We start from the raw sequence: 16,774 nt of genomic DNA, 5'->3' as shown, positions 1-16,774 counted from the left end.
ATATGACGTCGGTCATGCGCATTTGTACCCTGACGTCCTGATGTCAGTCAAATGCGCCTTGACCGACGTCAGCCTTATACTTTGATATTCGGGCCGACCGAGGACAGCGGACTACCCAAGTGTAAGGACTGCAGCAATGTGAGATGAAGAACATCTGTATTTTAAATGCAGAGTCCAGATCACTATTAGCTAAGCAGTTCAACAGCACAAAAATACCCCCATGGGACACTTTTCAAAACAGGTCAGCCAAAAGATTGATGACTTACAGTAGCAAAGTGTGGCAAAAAATATCTGAAGATGAAATCAGCTAATGCCTCCCTTTACCACTAATGGCCTTACACAGCGATACACAGCCTTTGGGGAAGGTACAGCTCTAAAAATCAGACCATCAAGTCAGGCTGCCTCAGATAACTGAAACGGTGAACAGTTCTATGATCAGTTTTCTGTATTGTAACCCAGACTCACCACTACAAGAGCCCTACTTCATCACCACCTTTTAAAAATTGCGGTGCCAAATTTTCATCTGGGCTGAATTCCTGCACTTCCGAAAAAAATGCTCTCAAAATGGCAGTAAGTGGTAAATCTCATCTATATCTGCATGCTAGAACATATTTCACATACTAATTCTTAATTTTCCAAATGTTTATTTAGGAAACATGCAACCTAGACAGGGCATAAAACCACTTGCTTGTCCACATTTAAGCTTGCATCTGCAGAAATGAAGGCATACAAAAAAGGTACATTGTGTGCCTATTTAACTGTGCATTTCTTGCTCCCTTATAGCCTGGATTGCGTTTGAAGAGTCACTGACAAGCCTATTTATCCAGTTAACCAAATTACATCGCTAAATTCTAACAAGCATTCACTCAATGCAACTGAAAATTACTCCTATGTAATACACTGCATTCTACACTAAATATTTTCTCTTGTAGTAGTCTCCATAGCACAGTTGAGTTAAAAAAAAATTAAGTAAACTGGTTAATATATTCAATGCATCACACCAAAGAATCTGTTGCAACAGCAGATAAAAGAACACAAATTCCATTTTAATATTGAAATACTATTTTATTCAAAACAAATCAAAACTGCTCATGGATGCCAAATGTGGTAAAGTAGCCCAGAACAGTGTACGCTGACAACCAACATGTTTGACTCAACTTCTCAATCTTCAAAATCCATACGCTGTAACTACACACTGCCAGAGATGAACAGACCCTAGAAGAAAAAAGTAAATGTTCATGAGATTCAAGGTTCGTGTGAAAAAAAGGAAATATAAAAAATCTCAAAAATAAAAAAACAGTAAATTAATGGCAATTCTACCACCACGTAGATGGGGTTTGAAGGAATGCTCACAAGTGGGGTAATTCTCAGACAGGTAAACTATTCTTAATGCCAGACAAGCTGCTATACATTTACCACAATCTTACACTAGAAAAAATTATACTGTGGTTTTATTCATGGAAATCACCACTAGTTTCCATGAGCGCCTTCTAAACAGTTAATATACGGTGGACATCTTTTACAAGAAATGTAAATCAGGGTGTTCACAATGGAGGTTTGTATCCCACTGAAATTTTGAAATGGATTAAAAACACATTTTGGTGGGGCTGTGAACTTGTTTTCCTTATGGCAAAACGAACTACTGAAAAATCTTAGGCTTCTCACCTTATGAAGCCCTAATGACATCCCTTGGGTTGGAAAAAAAAAGTTATGCACTCAACGTTCCATCTGAGTAGCTTTTCATTTATCTTCAACCTGTGGGTTTCAGATCCTCACTGGATCTGACACTGACATTTCCAGCTATGGCTCAGTTACCATCTCCTCCCCTTACACAATGCCCCATCTTCCTTCAGATGAGTTTGCTGCCTAAAAAAGTACTAGACACCCGACCCACCAGCACCTTATAATCATGACTCACTACCAACTCCTGGGCATAAACTGGGCCAAGGACCTCAATTTATACAAAGGTATAAGACGACTGCACAAAGGTCGGGGGGGGGGGGGGGTTTGAAGACAAAATGAAGTACAACTCAAGATGGAATGTTACGCTGAGTAAATAACTTCACCTGAAGTAGTTTACTTCATTCAGTCTTCAACCTGTGGGACAGAGTCCCCAGCTACCATAAATTCCTGGGTGGCCCTAAGGATATTCCTAGACAATATCCTACTTGTAATGTGAAAATTAGGATAGGAGGACCAAGTGGCTGCCAAACAGATATTATCCAGAGGCACCCTAGACCAGAAGGCAGCTGACGTAGCCATAGATAAGAGTAGAGTACACCTTCACTTGTCCTGGCAGAGACATGCCTTTCACAGCATAGGCTCGAGCAATGCATTGGGAAATCCAACAAGCAACAGCTACCTTGGAAACTGAAGGGTTTGGCATAAGATGAACAAGCTAATCCGATTTACAAAACGTTTTGTGCAAGTAAAATCTCAATTGCCTATGAACAAGCAGATGCAGCTTGTATTCCCCTTTATTTTGGAAGTTAGGAAAAAAACAGGTAAATTGATAATCTGATTAATATTGGCTTCCGATGCTATCTTTGAAAGATTGATTAGTGTGCAGCAACACTGTTAAAGTTCATACAAGGCAATTTCACAGATACAGCCTGAAGCTCTGACACATCTGGCAGATGTAATGGCAACCAGGAAAACAGTTTTATAGGTCAAAAAATGCAAATTAACTGAAGCTCAGAGGAAGTGGGAGATTAGCATAAAGGAGACCAGGTGGCCAAGCTTGCACCAGTACATATCGCATCTACTGGGGAACCCCCTGAATCCAATGCGTCATATCCGATGGGGGGGGTGCACGCTCAAGACAGTCAGGGAGCTTGGGTCCATGCCCAAGATGTTGAGATCCAATGAAGGATCTGCCAGAGACACACAAGAGGTAGATGGGCCCAAAACGGATGCCTCCAGGAACAGACTCATCTGAGGTTGATTGGGGCAGACCCCCCCAGTGGAGTTCCATGTAGTCTCCAAACGAGACATCTTCAGGGGGTGACCGTAGGGAACCTCCCCCTTCCAAGTCGGTGCGTTTGGTGAGGGATTCATGGGGAGAGTCCAAGTACTACTTCTTACACGTTCATTTGCAAGGCACCTCCGCAGGTGGACACGAGAGGAGACTCAAACCTTTTGCTGTTCCGTCGCCAGAACTTCCTGAAGCAGTGACCACTGGCTGTCCCAGAGATGGCAAGATGGTCGGAACTACACACAGCCAAGGAGGTCTAGACGGACAAGATGGTCAGAGGTCTCAACCCTGCGAGAACCCTCTCCACCACATCGAATGCGGAGGGGGAATGAACCTCCTGGGAAGTACTAGGAGGGGCTATTCCCCCTGAACAGACAAAGGAGTGAGCAGAGCCTCCAGGAGCAGAGATACCGAATGGGATCGGATCCGACCCAGAGACTACAGCTCCGATCCAGTCAGATCTGAAGCTCATTGGTGCCGACCCAGAAGGTCCTCTGATCCAACTCAAAAACCGCAGGTCAGATCAGAGGAGTTACTGATTGGAAAAAAGGTTGCAAGGAGCCCCCTCTGGAGGGAGAGGGCACCAGCAAGACCCCCATGTGGATCTTGTGTGCGGATAAACCTCCGCATCATCTTGTCATCTCCACTTCGCTGAGATAAGTGATGGAGCAGGACGACTCCTGTGAAACTTGTTGGGAAAGCCAGTGGGGAGAATCTAGCAGGGGAACAGCTATGGGTTTCCTCAGGCTCTGGGGAAAATTTGGGTGAGTGCAGCCAAGGATACCCAAGCCTAGTAGGAGGCCTAGCTTTGGGTAGCGGACCAGCTTGCTATGAGCAGTCAAGGAACTGCTTGCGAAACTCGTCTTTCATGGACTTGTACCCTTCCCCGGACCTCTTGGCAGGAGCGAGTCCCAGAGGCCGGGGAAGAAGGAACAGCCGTTCCTGAAGAGAAGCAGACATTTAGCTTGTCCCACCTGTCCTTAGGTGCTCTGGGGTCGAATCCAACAAAAATAGGAGAGGGGGAACTAAATGGTTGTCATACAGATGTACCAGCTGGGGATAGCTTATGACCACACTGTGCATTTTCTGAAGCCTGCTTTAGGAGCTTCTGACATCCCTGTACCAGGCCCAGACACGCACGTCCTCTCTAAGGTTAAGTTAAAGCAGGAAGCAAACTTTGTCCAATGCAGACACGGTGAGGAAAGAAAAGTTAGGATAGAAAAAACTAATTAACACGTACAATACCCAATAAACTGGAGCTGAAAACCATGCTTGTACCAACACTGGTGGAAAAGGAGATCCGGGGTAGAAGGGATACAGGGGCATTATGGGTAAGGGGAGGAACTTGGAGCTCTGATCCATAGCAGGAAAATGCAGCTGTAACATCTGATGTGGATCCAAAATCTACAGGTTGAAGACCAAATGAAGTAAACTTCAGATCAGCACATTTTCGGATCTGAAAGCTTACTCAGACTGAAAGTAATTACCTACAGGTAAGATGGCCCAAGCATTTTAAACATTGCAGCAGTGATCTTTACTATTAGTGACTGCTGCTGAAAGGTGGAACAGATGCTTTTGTGAGACCACTCAACACCAAATGGTAGAATTATTCTGTAATCTGATGTCAAGAGGACTATCCAGCCAAACTTCAGATTTACTTTGCAAAGATCTTCTTCCCCTCGACCAAGCCATGGATACAAGTACAAGAGGGGAGTTTCACATCACTGTGCATGTAATACATGCATACTAAAGCTCAATACAGTACAATACATACATAACTTGCTCGACTAGTTCAAGCTGGCTAGAAAATCCGTCATACCTGGAGACCACTCAGTGAAGTGCCTCCCAAAAACTACCTTCCTAAAATGACAGAGGGAACCAATAACGTAGTAGTGAACACCACACAACTGTAAAAGCAGTTACCTTAGTATAGATGTGCAGAGTCCTCACCACTACAGTAATTTAGAATTTCCTGACTTTGGAAGCCTGAGGACAGCCCATATTATCAGACTGGTTTCTCTTCCCCAAAGCCTGGCAGGCAACCCTGCCTCAGACTAAGGTATTAAGGGTCACTGGCTACCAGCATGTCCTGATATCAGTCTTGCATCCGATGGAAGTCTCACATTCCAGGGTAGCCAGAAGCATCTATCCATATCTATCCCCAGGCCAAGTTACAAGGCAAAAGGGAACTATGGATGGGAAGGTTCTAATAGAAAAAAGTGGTACCCTACACAACTGTACAATGCCCATAGAGCTTCACTGCTCCAATGATTAGTCTTGGGGAAATGACAAGAGCTACAGTGGAGACGGATCAGAAGCGACAGTGGAGACTACCAGTCGGCCCGAGTTCCAAGTCTTGGTCCGGTGTCGGTTGGTGTCACCTCCTCCCTGACGTCAGTGCGACAGGAGTAAATGAGATGCAGTAGATGCCATTTTCTTCAGTTTCTTGCCCCAGATGTCAGGTGCCTCTAAATAGGTAGGCAATTTTAATTGCTATTAAAACATACATGAGAAAAGCAACTTACAGCTACCAGCAAATACTCCCCATAGGTAGTAAAGAGAAGACAGGTACGTACCAGCCAGTAAGAGGGGAAGGAACGAGGGTAACCTGGACTGCAGCAGTGTATACACTAAACATCTACATTTATGGCAGGTACAAACTGTACTATGTTCGTGTTACACTGCTGCAGTCATTACACTTGGGTAGAATCCTAAAGCTGAGGTAGGGTGGCTGGTTCTACAAGGCATTAGGGGTGGCTATAAGGCCCTGCAGCGGCGAAGCCAGCTTTGGATTTAGAGGACAGAGGCAGATGTTGCTGCTTCCAAAATATCCTCGGTAGGTACTCCCCTGAGGTAGGCAGTTGAAGTGGCTGTTGCCCTGATGGAGTGAGATCTAATGCTGCTAGGTACAGGTTTTCCATGGTATGTGTAGCAGAAACATACAATGCCCTATCCATTTTGAAATGGTCCGTTTTGAAATGGCTTTTCCCTGTGCTCCTGCAGCATATGCTACCAATAACTGCTCAGATTTTCTGAAAGCTTTGGTTTTGTCAAGTAGAAGCGCAACTGCCTGTGAATGTCCAAAGAATGCAGTAGTTTCTCCCCTTTATTCTGTGGTTTAGGATAAAAAGTTGGCAGGTTAATAGTTTGGTTTAGAGCCACACTGGTTACCACCTTTGGCATAAACATAGGATTAGTTCTTAGAGACATCCTGTCCTGGTGGAAAATGAGGAAAGGTTCCACTGCCATTAGTGCCTGTAATTCTGAAACTCTTCGTGCCGATGTTATTGCCAGGAGCAGAGCAGTTTTCCAAGAGATGTATTTTAATTCTGCTGTCGTTAGCTGGCTCAAAAAGAGGTAAGTTCATTTTTCCAAAACAAAGTTGAGATCCCAAGTTGGAGTAGGTGCTCTACAGGGCGGTCTTGTTTGTAGCCCCTCTGAGGTACTGTTTTAACAGAGGATGAGAAAATTGGTGGATCAGTGTTGTAATGAGCAGAGATGGCAGAGGCATGGATCTTTATGGATGAGAAGGAGAGGCCTTTGTCCAGCATCTGTCGAGTATTGTAGTACCTGAGGAATGTTTAGGAGAAGAGGGTCAAGGCTGTGAGCTTGGTTCCAGGCACAGAATCTCTTCCATTTAACCGAATAGGCTTTCCTGGTAACTAGGCCTTCTGGCCTCCAGAGTGACATCCATAACAGCTTTGGAGAGAGGCACTCCTTGCTTGACTAAGGAATCTTCCATGCAGCTAGGTTTAAGGTCTTTAGCTGGCTGTGTAGTATTTGATTGTTGTGCAGTCTCAGATGTGGGATTGGAGTCAAAATCCAGGGTGGTTCTTGTGTTAAGCTCCTTAAGATTGGGTACCAGTGCTGGCATGGCCAGTCTGGTGCAATCAGGATCATCTTTGGCTCTTCTTGCCTGGCTTTTATGAGTACCTTTGGCAGGAGAGGTAGTGGTGGGAAAGCGTATACTTGTAGGTTCCCAGCTGAGGAGATCCACTTTCCATGCTTGTGGATGGTAACTCCTTGTGCAGAATTTTTGTAGCTGGCAGTTTATTGGGGATGCAAACAGATCTATGTCCGGGCTCCACCATTCGTGTTATCATTCTGAATATTTGTGGATTCAATTTCCATTCGTGGGGATCCATGATGTTTCTGCTCAAGTCTGCCAGTGTGTTTTTCTTTCCTGGCAGGAATTGCTTGCAGATGAACCTGAAGGTTTATAGCTGTGTTCCACAAGGTCATGGCTTGTCTGCATAGGGGGTAGGAGCGTGTTCCCCCTTGCTTATGTACCACATAACTGTGGTGTTGTCCGTCTTTAGCAGTAGTTGTCCTGGATGCAGCAAGTCCTTGAAAGCTATAAGGGCATTTTGTACAGCTAGCATATCTTTTTGATTGATGTGAAGATGCCTTTGTTCTGCGGGCCACGTGCCCTGAATACATTTGCCTGCCATGTGTGCTCCCCAGGCGTAATCCGATGCATCTGTTTGCCTGGCTGTGGGTTGTGTAAAAGGCTATCCCTTGTTGAAGCGACAGGCTTGAGCCCAATGAAACTCCTGTTGAAGGCAAGGGATTAGGGGTATAACCGTTTCCAAACTTTGACAGTGTTGAGACCATACATTCTTTAGGTACCATTGTAGTTCTCGTATGCAGTCTGGCATATGGAATCAGTAGTATGCAGGATGCCATGTAACCCAAGGCCTGCAGAATTTTTCTTGCAGGGAGTTGGGTCTGTGTTGCCATCAATTGAAAGTATTTAGTCAGTTGTCCTTGCTTGTCTGGTGAGATGAGCCATCTGGGCCGTTGTGTTCAAGCTGGCACCCAGGAATATAATCTCTTGTGAAGGCACTAGTTTTGATTTATTTTCGTTTACTGTGTACCCCAGGCAACTTAGTAACTTTTTTACAAACGCCAGATGCTTTAGAAGAATGTCCTTGATCTCTGCTTGAATCAGGCAGTCGTCCAGGTACGGATACATTTGAATTCCTTTCTGTCTGAAAAATGCAATTACTGGTGCCAGGCACTTTGGCTTATCTACTGCGCCCAGGGTCTTCACAAAGGGCAGTGCAGAGAATTGGTAGTGCATTGAACCTGCTAAGAATCTGAGGTATCTTCTGCAGTTTTGTCTGATAGGGACATGCAGGTATGTCGCCTTGAGGTCCAAAGTAACGAGCCAAGCTTTCTTGCCCAGCATGGGAAGAAGCTGCTGTAGTGTCAACATTCTGAATTTCGGAACATCCAGTTAAGTGTTAGAGATGAAAGATCCAGAATGGCCTCCAGGCTTTGTCCTTTCTGGGTACCAGAAAGAAAATCCTTGCTGTAATTTGTTTTTGAGCCTCTGCCCATTGATTTGGTGGCAGATTTGGCATTCCTTTTAACCTTGGCAGAGTGTGAAAGTGGAACCTGTAACCTTGAAATACAATGTTGAGAACCCATTTGTCTTTGGTGATCATTTGCCAATTTTGGTAGAAAAGTGCCAGTTTTCCTCCCAAGGGGGCTGCCAAGAGAGATTTGCTTGGCAACTGTAGTGGGAAGTCATTGGAGCCGCTTTTTATATGGTTGGGGCCTGCGATGAAACCCATTGTCGAGGCCTGTAAGGACCTTGTGTTTGACCTCTACCTCTTGGATGTCATATCCCCTTTGAGGTCAGTCTGTAATTGGAAAGGACCAATTCTTAGTTGGCCAGTTTCTGCTAAATCTAGGAGGCTGAACCTGTAAGAAATCCTTCACAGTTTGCATAGATTTTTGCCTTATCCTCCATTTTCTTTAATACCTCTTCTGCCTTAATTCCAAATAACACATCCTGCGGCAAAGGTGCACCCAATAATTTTGCTTTAACAATCTGGTAACGCATGTTTTTAGCCAAGCATGTCTTCTAATGACAAGGGCCGGTAACTGCTGCTCTGCAGGGGGCCTCTAGACCATCAAAAATCACATTGCAAAGTATGCTTTCCCACTTGTTCAGCTGCACGCAATAAATCCTGCATTTCTTTAAAATTAGGAGGATCTGATTCTGGAAGCATTTTTTGTTTTAACTGACAGTAAAAATTGCTGATATTTTAGTATGTGAAACTGGCAATTTAAGGCCCTCATTGCTAAAGTTGCAGACTTATACACTTTCTTTCCCCATCTGTCTAATGCTCTGGAATCTCAGTGGGAACTGGATTCTTGGCTGAGGCCTTAACTCCTTTGGGTCCTTGAGAAATAGTTTCAGGGTCAGCTACAGGGTTTTTATACAGAAATTTGTGCGTCAGGTACTCTGTAGTATCTGTCAGGTTTAACAGGGGCTGGAGGTAAAGAATCGGGATTTAAGCTGGATTCAGTATACACATCATCCACAACACTGGCAGAATAGCAAGGGGTCTGTGTTGAGGTAATAAAAGGAAGTCTGAGCCTTTTCTTGGATTCAGAGTAATCCTGGCCTTCCCAGTGGAAATGCTCCCTCATGGTATGTAGGGTTTCCCCACAGTAGTCCTCAGGCGGTGAAGCTGATGGAATTGATTCCTCAGAATCAGAATCCTCATAAGGGGGTAAAGAATATCCTAGGTCTGAGGATGAATCAGAAGAGATGGACATTTGGTCGGATGAGTCAGTCTGCATCCTGTCTAGGCCTTTTATCAGGAGGGGGATGGGACCCCCTGATCAGAGTTGATTAGGTCTTCGGCCATTTTGAGCATTTGTTTCTTAGGCATGGAGGCCTGCCCTGGAGAATGCTGCATTTGTTTCTTTGATTTTAAAGGCTTAGACTTAGCTGAGGATTTAATGCTCAGAGCTGGTCTGACACCCTCTGAAGCAGTGGGTTGCTCAGCTACTCTGGATCCCTCTGAAAGGTTAGTTTCGGTAGGCTGAATAACTTGTGCGTCCGAAGGCCCAGCCATCTCCACGTGGGAGTCAAGGTGGCCTGTGGTTCTACAGAAGTGGTAGTCAGGGGCTGCGAAAGCACCTAGCTGAAAACCGGAGAACCGTCGACTGGCCTAGAAGAAGCGTTGTCAATTTTGGGCCTCTGATGCCCATCCTTGTCTTTGCACTTTGTGTATTCCGGTCTGAAGTTCTGACTGCATGGTATAATTGAATTTTCTACCAAAATAATGTCTGGCGAAATCAGTGCGCTCGTTAAACCTAGCACAAAACAGACAACCAGTGACGTTGTGGTCTGGGCCTAGGCATGGGATACAATAGGAATGGAAATCCTTGAGGCATTTGCTTCCCACAAAAAATAAGTTAACTTTCTGACATCGGTCTGAGGCACGAAAAAGTTGTCCCAACGGGGTACTTAGAAGACTTCGGTTCTGGATTCGGAATGAAAATATCAGGAGATGGCCGACCGGCACTTGCAATCATTTTGCTTCTGGCACCACGCGGCAAGAAAGACTGGAGAAAATGGCATCTGCTGCATCTTTTATACCCCTGTCGCACTGATGTCAGGAAGGAGGAGACCGCAACCGAAGCCGGACCGAGACTTTGGAACTCAGGCCGACTGGGGAACTGCCTGACAGCAGGATAACAAGTGTAATGACTGCAGCAGTGTAACTAACATCTGCTGAGGAAAATGGGCTATGGCTCTAGAGACATCACACTGGCTGTAATCATTGGAAAGTGTGCACTGCACACCATGGCAGTCTACAGGATGGAATGCGTAGGCAATCCTATGGACGGTTTTCCAAGTAGCGAGTGAGGTCTGCAGAGGTGCTGGATTCACAGGCAGGGTAGTTTCTGGGGCAAAGTTTAGATAACCAGTAGTTGTCCTTGGTAGGTTCAAACTGAAGATTAGTAGATGGCATTTAGAGAAACGACGTGTGGGTTAACAGGTAAGTAGGCTGAGTTGACAAGCATACATCTTTATGGCATCTGCATCTTCACCTTCAGTTTAACACCCTTTCAGCTTGGGATCAAAAATCAAGTCTGAGGAAGCAATGGAGATTTGTTTCAACAGGCTCTGGCAGAGGTTGTTCTTACCCAGACATGCCTAATTATGGACCTTGTGTCAGCTGCCCTACTTGACTCCAAGGAAAGGTCACATCTAATTATGCTTGGCAACTTGGGAGCTGGCACTGCATAGAGCAAGCAATGCTTTCTGGAAAGCCTCATCCTTCACTCCTAAATTGTTTTATGCAGTCTAGGAGCGTTTCCCAGAATTTAAAAATATTAACTGATTTAAGTCACTCGTATTGCCAGGTTAGCAGAGGTGTACACTTCACAAATCTCTCAAGTACTTTAATTTGGCAAAGTATTCTTCAAAGCAGTTCCCAAACTACCTTGGATTCTGATGAACTAAGTCAGGATCCGACACTGGATTCCTAAACAGGTACTTGCGGGAATAGCAAGCTGTATAGCCCACCCTGCATGGAAGCCATACAAGACAGGATTGAAGGTGTGTGAGCTTAAAACTATCAAATACTACCAAAAATGGGGGTACAGATGTTTGGGTTCAGAAGACCAGGAAATTAAGTCTTTTCTTGGACTGTGGATATCTTTGAGCTTCCCAGCAAGGATAACTCATTTCAGAAGTACTATTTACAAAAATTTCACACACTGCAAGGCTGAAACAAGAGTCTTCAGTATGAGCTGGTGCACGAACCTGTAGAAATGTGGTCAAATGCCAACTGGTCCTCACAGCTAAAAAGAATGTGGGGACTCCTGTGGGAAGTGCTCCTTTTCTACAGAGACTGCTAGTAAAATATGCCTTTTATGGCCCAGCTGCATTTGCCAAAGTCCACAAGGTCTGAAACAGTCATGCAAGACTAAGTAGGGCTGAAGCCAGGGCAAGACAACCAGCTTTAGCAGATTTGGAGACGCATCGATTGGTATGAGGCTGAGGCCACAGGCAGATGCAACTGAAGTCCCAGGATACAATTGGGAATTAAAGTTAGGGACCCCCCCCCAGGCAAACCTCTACAGAACAGAAGCCAGTGCCTGCCTAGCAGCAATGGACCCATCAGACATACCGACACTAATACTTCACACCAATGGCAAGGACCAAAATACAGCACCATCTGATGACCATTTACACCCAGGTATCCTGATGTTGAGAGGGTCTCCTGCCAGGACTGGGTCAAGGGAACAAGCTCATTATTCAAGCTAGCCTTGGGCTTCTACAGACAGGCAATTCTATGACTAATTACTGCAACAATGAAGCACAAACAACATCTACAATTACAATAAAAAGTTCACATCTGTACTTCATTCACTGAAAATCACAGCATTACCCATGTGGAACCAAAGTAGTGAAGCAACAAAGACTGTACAGTACATCAGCCTCATGACACTGCCTTTGCAAAACACTCACCACTTAAAAACAGACTTTCTAAAATGCCCAGGAATTGGTGACCAGAGATGTCTGCTTCACAACTATTTTCTGCATAGACCTACAAGAAAAAAGCCTCTGCAGAAAATACTACACTTGGAGACTACTATAAACCATATGTGCAGGTAGCTTGACATTGGGTAAGACTTCACTGCCTGCTGTAAATCTGGTCTGACTACCCCAAAACCTTGGTCTTTTGTTGAGCAAGCATACTCACCACAGACATCACACGTGCAGTACACCTCGTATGGAATTAGAGCAACAGGCAGTCACTGACCAGTCAAGCAAACAATGTTTTGACCTCCATGTTCATATGCATGTCAGATCTAATGGGAGAACAGCCTGCACCATCTTTAGTCTCCCCCCCCGACTTTCTGGAAGCCAGAAGTCACAATAGACTGCCCTTTAAAGATTCACTCAGCAGGCTATAGGGCAGACAGAGACCTCTTTGAAGGAGCAGGGGATACTTATCTGGTACGACAGTGAAAGGGAACCTTCACTAAAGCAAGATTCTTGTATATTACACAGCTACAATTTAAAAACCCAATGAAACTCAGTGTGTTTAATAATCCCATGGTGTCTCAAAAGCCAGCCTTCCACGAAGGAATAATAAAGCACATCATACAGAAATGAAACATTAAATCAAAATTATCAGTAATGAACCTTGCAATGTTCCATAAGCCTGGTCAAACACGCTCAATTTTAAAGCCTTGTTCGTCTGAATTCCAGCGGCACTTTGCAGTTTGAAAGCAACCCACAGAACTCATCTTGGGAAAATGGGAACTGTTTCCTCTAAAGTAGACATGTGCAGATGCCAAGATGCAGACACCGAAACTGTCTAAAGTACAAATCAGTCACTGGAAAAAATGCTGACCAAGTGCCAACTTAACTGACTGTCCAAAGACAGAACTGGCCACTGGATTTTAGTATAAACATTCACATTGGTTTTCAATCCAAATGAAACAAGTTTCTCTTGTACTGGTGGTTAAGAGCCGCTCTAGCAGTTGTGTACACTTACCATAAATGTAGATGTTAGAGTGCATTCACTGTTGCAGTCATTTGGGTTATCTGCTTGCAGTAGCTCTGTCGGTCTGATCAAAGTCTTGGGTCCTGCGTCAACTTCCATGATGTCAGGTAGCCAGAGGTATAAAGCATGCAGCAGATGCCATTACATCAGTTTCTTGCCCCAGGTATCAGGTGCCCCCCATAATGGGAAGCAATTGTATACAAGGTTACACCTCCAACAAAAAAGCAAATACACTAAAAAGCTTTAAACATAGTCAATAGAAGGCAGGGGGCTGGGGGGAAGATAACCAGGACTGCAACAGTGAATACACATCTACATTTATGTAGAAGTGTACACAACTGTACTATGTTCCGTTTCACTGTTGCAGTCATCAAATTTGGGTAGATTCCCAAACCCAAGGATGGGAGGAGGTAATTAGCATTAGGACCAGCTATAAAGCCCTGCAAGACTGCAGTGGCAAACCCAGCTCTGGTTTTAGAAGAAATTGGCAAGTGGTAATGCTCGGTAAAGGTATGTACAGAACTCCAGGTAGCAGCTTCTAGGATGTCCCTGGTAGGGACACCTCAGAGGCTGTAAAGCTGGATGAAGCCCTGGTCGCATGTGGTCTTATCCCCTTGGGGTAGGTGTTCCATGGTGCTTATTGCAGAAATAAATGCAATGGCCTATCCACTTAGAAATGGTTTGCTTTGAAAAGGCCTTCCCCTCCGCCCCTGCAGCACATGCAACCAGCAGCTATTCAGATTTCCTGAGAGGTTTAGTCCTGTCCAAGTAAAATCTAAGTAGTCTGTGCATGTCCATGGAATGCAGTATTCGTTCCCCTTTGTTCTGTGGATTAGAAAAGATTGGCAAATTAATGGACTGATTAAGGTCCATGCTGGATACCACCAGCCAATCCCCTGAGTTAGGGCCCAGGAATAGAATCTCTTCCATTTTTCCATATAGAATATTCTAGTACTAGGCCTCCTTGCCTCCAGAATGACACCCATCACTTTCTTACTGAGGGATGGCAATGGAGAGATCAGGTAATTTAGCCAGGCTGTCAGGTTAGGGGTTTGAAGCTGTGGGTGTAGAATCTGGCCCTCCTGCTGAGACAGCAGAGCAGGGATCTGAGGCAGGGATCTGAGACCGGTACCATGGTGCCAGCAGTGACACTGCACGAGAGGATACCAGTGTTGGTTTGGCAAATCGGGTTCAATCAGTATTGCCTTTGGTTTATCCAGTTTGATTTTTAGCAGTACCTTGGAGAGGAGAGGCAGAGGGGGAAGGCATAAACGGATAGATTTTTCCTGGCGAAGGACAGGGCATCCACTTTCCAAGCTTGTTTGTGGAGTCTCCTTGTGCAGAATGTCCAATTGGTAGTTCTGGGGGAGGCAAACGTGCATCTCCGGGCTCCCCCATTTGTTTCTCAACATGTTGAATCTTTGGTTCGTTTCCACTCGTGTGGGTTAATGAGATCTGCTTAGTCTGCCTAGTGTATTTAGCTTTCCTGGCAGGAATTGAGCCTGTAGGTGCACTTGGTAGCTCAAGGCTGTGTTCCACAGAGCCATGGCTAGTCTGCAGAGAGGGTATGAGTGGGCTCCCCCCTGCTTATGTACCATATAACAGTGGTGGTGTCAGTGTTTACCAATAACTGTCCTGGACGAATGTGGCCCTTGAAGGCTGTCTGGGCATTCTGTACAAATAACATTTCTTTTTGACTTATGCAGGTGCACCTGACTTGGGTACCATTTGCCCTGAAAGCACTACCCTGCCAAGTGAGCCCTCCATGCATAGTCTGATGCGTCTGTTAGGGTTTGGGCGGCAGGGGATAGAGTAAATGGCAGTCCTGTGTTTTGGTGGCAGGCCTCTCCCCACCAAAGGAACTCTGTAAACAAGGTATGATAAGAATTTATTCTAGATCCAGAGAAAGTTAGATACCATTGCAGATTCCTCATATTCAGTCTTTCATATGGAATTAGTAGAATGCAGGAGGCCATGAAAACCAGGGCTCGCAGTATTTTCATTGCAGATAGTTGGGTCTTTGTGGCCAATAGTTTGAAGTAGGCTGTCAAATGAACTTTCTCTGGCGTGAGGTAGGCCATCTGGAAAGCTGTGTTCAAGCTTGCCCCCAGGAATATAACTTGTTGGCAGGGTACAAGATGAGATTTCTTGTAGTTTATGGTGTACCCCAGAGACGTTGGCAAATTCTTTACAAATGCCAGATTTAACTATGTCCTGGTTTGCTGCCTGAATTAGACAATCGTCCAGGTATGGGTATACTTGAATATTTCTTTGCCTGCAAAATGCAATGACTTGAGCTAGGCACTTTGTGAATACCCTGGATGCAGTAGATAAGCCAAAGGGCAGTGCAGAGAACTGATGGTGCATGCAGCCTGCTCTGAAGTGTAGGCATCTTCTGCAAGATTCCCTTATTGGGATGTGCAGGCAGGCTTCCTTTAAATTCAGTGTTGCCAACCAGGCATCAGATCAGGCCAGCTGTTCGGGGTTGGTAAGGAGTGGAAGTGGAATCTGTATCCTTGGGAAAATATATTTAAAACCCATTTGTCCTGGGTAAAGAGTTCCCAATGTTTTGCATGCAGGGCAATCTCCCCCCCCCCCCCCCTAAAGGGACAGTCAGCTGAGCAAGGCTTGGAAGGTTTAAAGTTAAGTCATTGAGACAGTTTACCATAGGGGGAGTCTTACTACTCCCTGCTTTGGAAGTGGAGCCCTCACTACATAGGCCTAAGAATATCTTTGGACTGAAGCCTGGGTGTTCTGCTGGTTCTGGGTTTGTACTGAAGGCCTGGAAGAGGCAGGAAAGGACCAATTCTTAGAGGGCCAATGCCTAAAATCTGGGAAGTTGTACTTGCAGGAAATCTTTAGTTTCCATAAATTTAGCTTTTTCTTCCATCTTTTTAAGTAATACTTATGCGTTGCTGCCAAACAGACGGTCTTGGTTTAAGGCAGCATCCAGTAATTTAGCTTTAACATGATCTGGCAAAGATTGCTCCTTAAGCCAAGCATGCCTTCTAAGTACAGACCCAGTGAGAGCAGCCCTGCAAGATGCCTCTAATGAATCAAAATCACATTGCAAAGCAGGTTTTCCAACTTGTTCAGCAGAATGCATTAAATCCTGTAAGTATTTTCAGCACAGTCAGGGATCATTTTCTGTTTAAGCAATCCAATAATACACTGCTGATACTTGAACATGTGAAACTGGCAGTTTAAAGCCCTAATGGCCAAAGTTGCAGAAGTGTATACCTTCTTACCCCATCTATCCAACGCCCTGGAATCTCTTATCAGAGGGGGTGGGATTTTCGGCAGAAGTAGCCTTAATGCCCTTGGGTCCCTGCGAAATGGTCTCAGAATCCGCAATAGGATTTTCAAGGAGGAACTTGAATGAGGTACCCTGTAATGGCCATCAGGTTTTCTGGGAGCAGGAGGTTAAGTGTCAGGGGCCAGGCTAGATTCCGAGAAGGCCTAGTCTACAATG

General features: G+C 45.0%; 1 protein-coding gene across 1 annotated transcript in view; it reads right to left on the bottom strand.

The window, feature by feature from the left end:
• Window positions 1–1,044: 1,044 nt before the first annotated feature.
• Window positions 1,045–16,774, bottom strand: part of SFPQ (splicing factor proline and glutamine rich) — a 304,377-nt gene continuing 288,647 nt past the window's right edge. Inside the window, exon 13 of the transcript XR_006363177.1 lies at window positions 1,045–1,215. The gene's annotated coding sequence lies outside the window, so the exon portion shown is untranslated. The remainder of the gene's footprint in view (window positions 1,216–16,774) is intronic.

This window comes from Protopterus annectens, chromosome 1.part2 (genome assembly GCF_019279795.1).
Source record: "Protopterus annectens isolate FY-2018-M chromosome 1.part2, PAN1.0, whole genome shotgun sequence".
NCBI lineage: Eukaryota > Metazoa > Chordata > Ceratodontiformes > Protopteridae > Protopterus > Protopterus annectens.
Note: the sequence above shows the minus strand (reverse complement) of the source record. Positions and strands in the feature narration are given on the sequence as shown.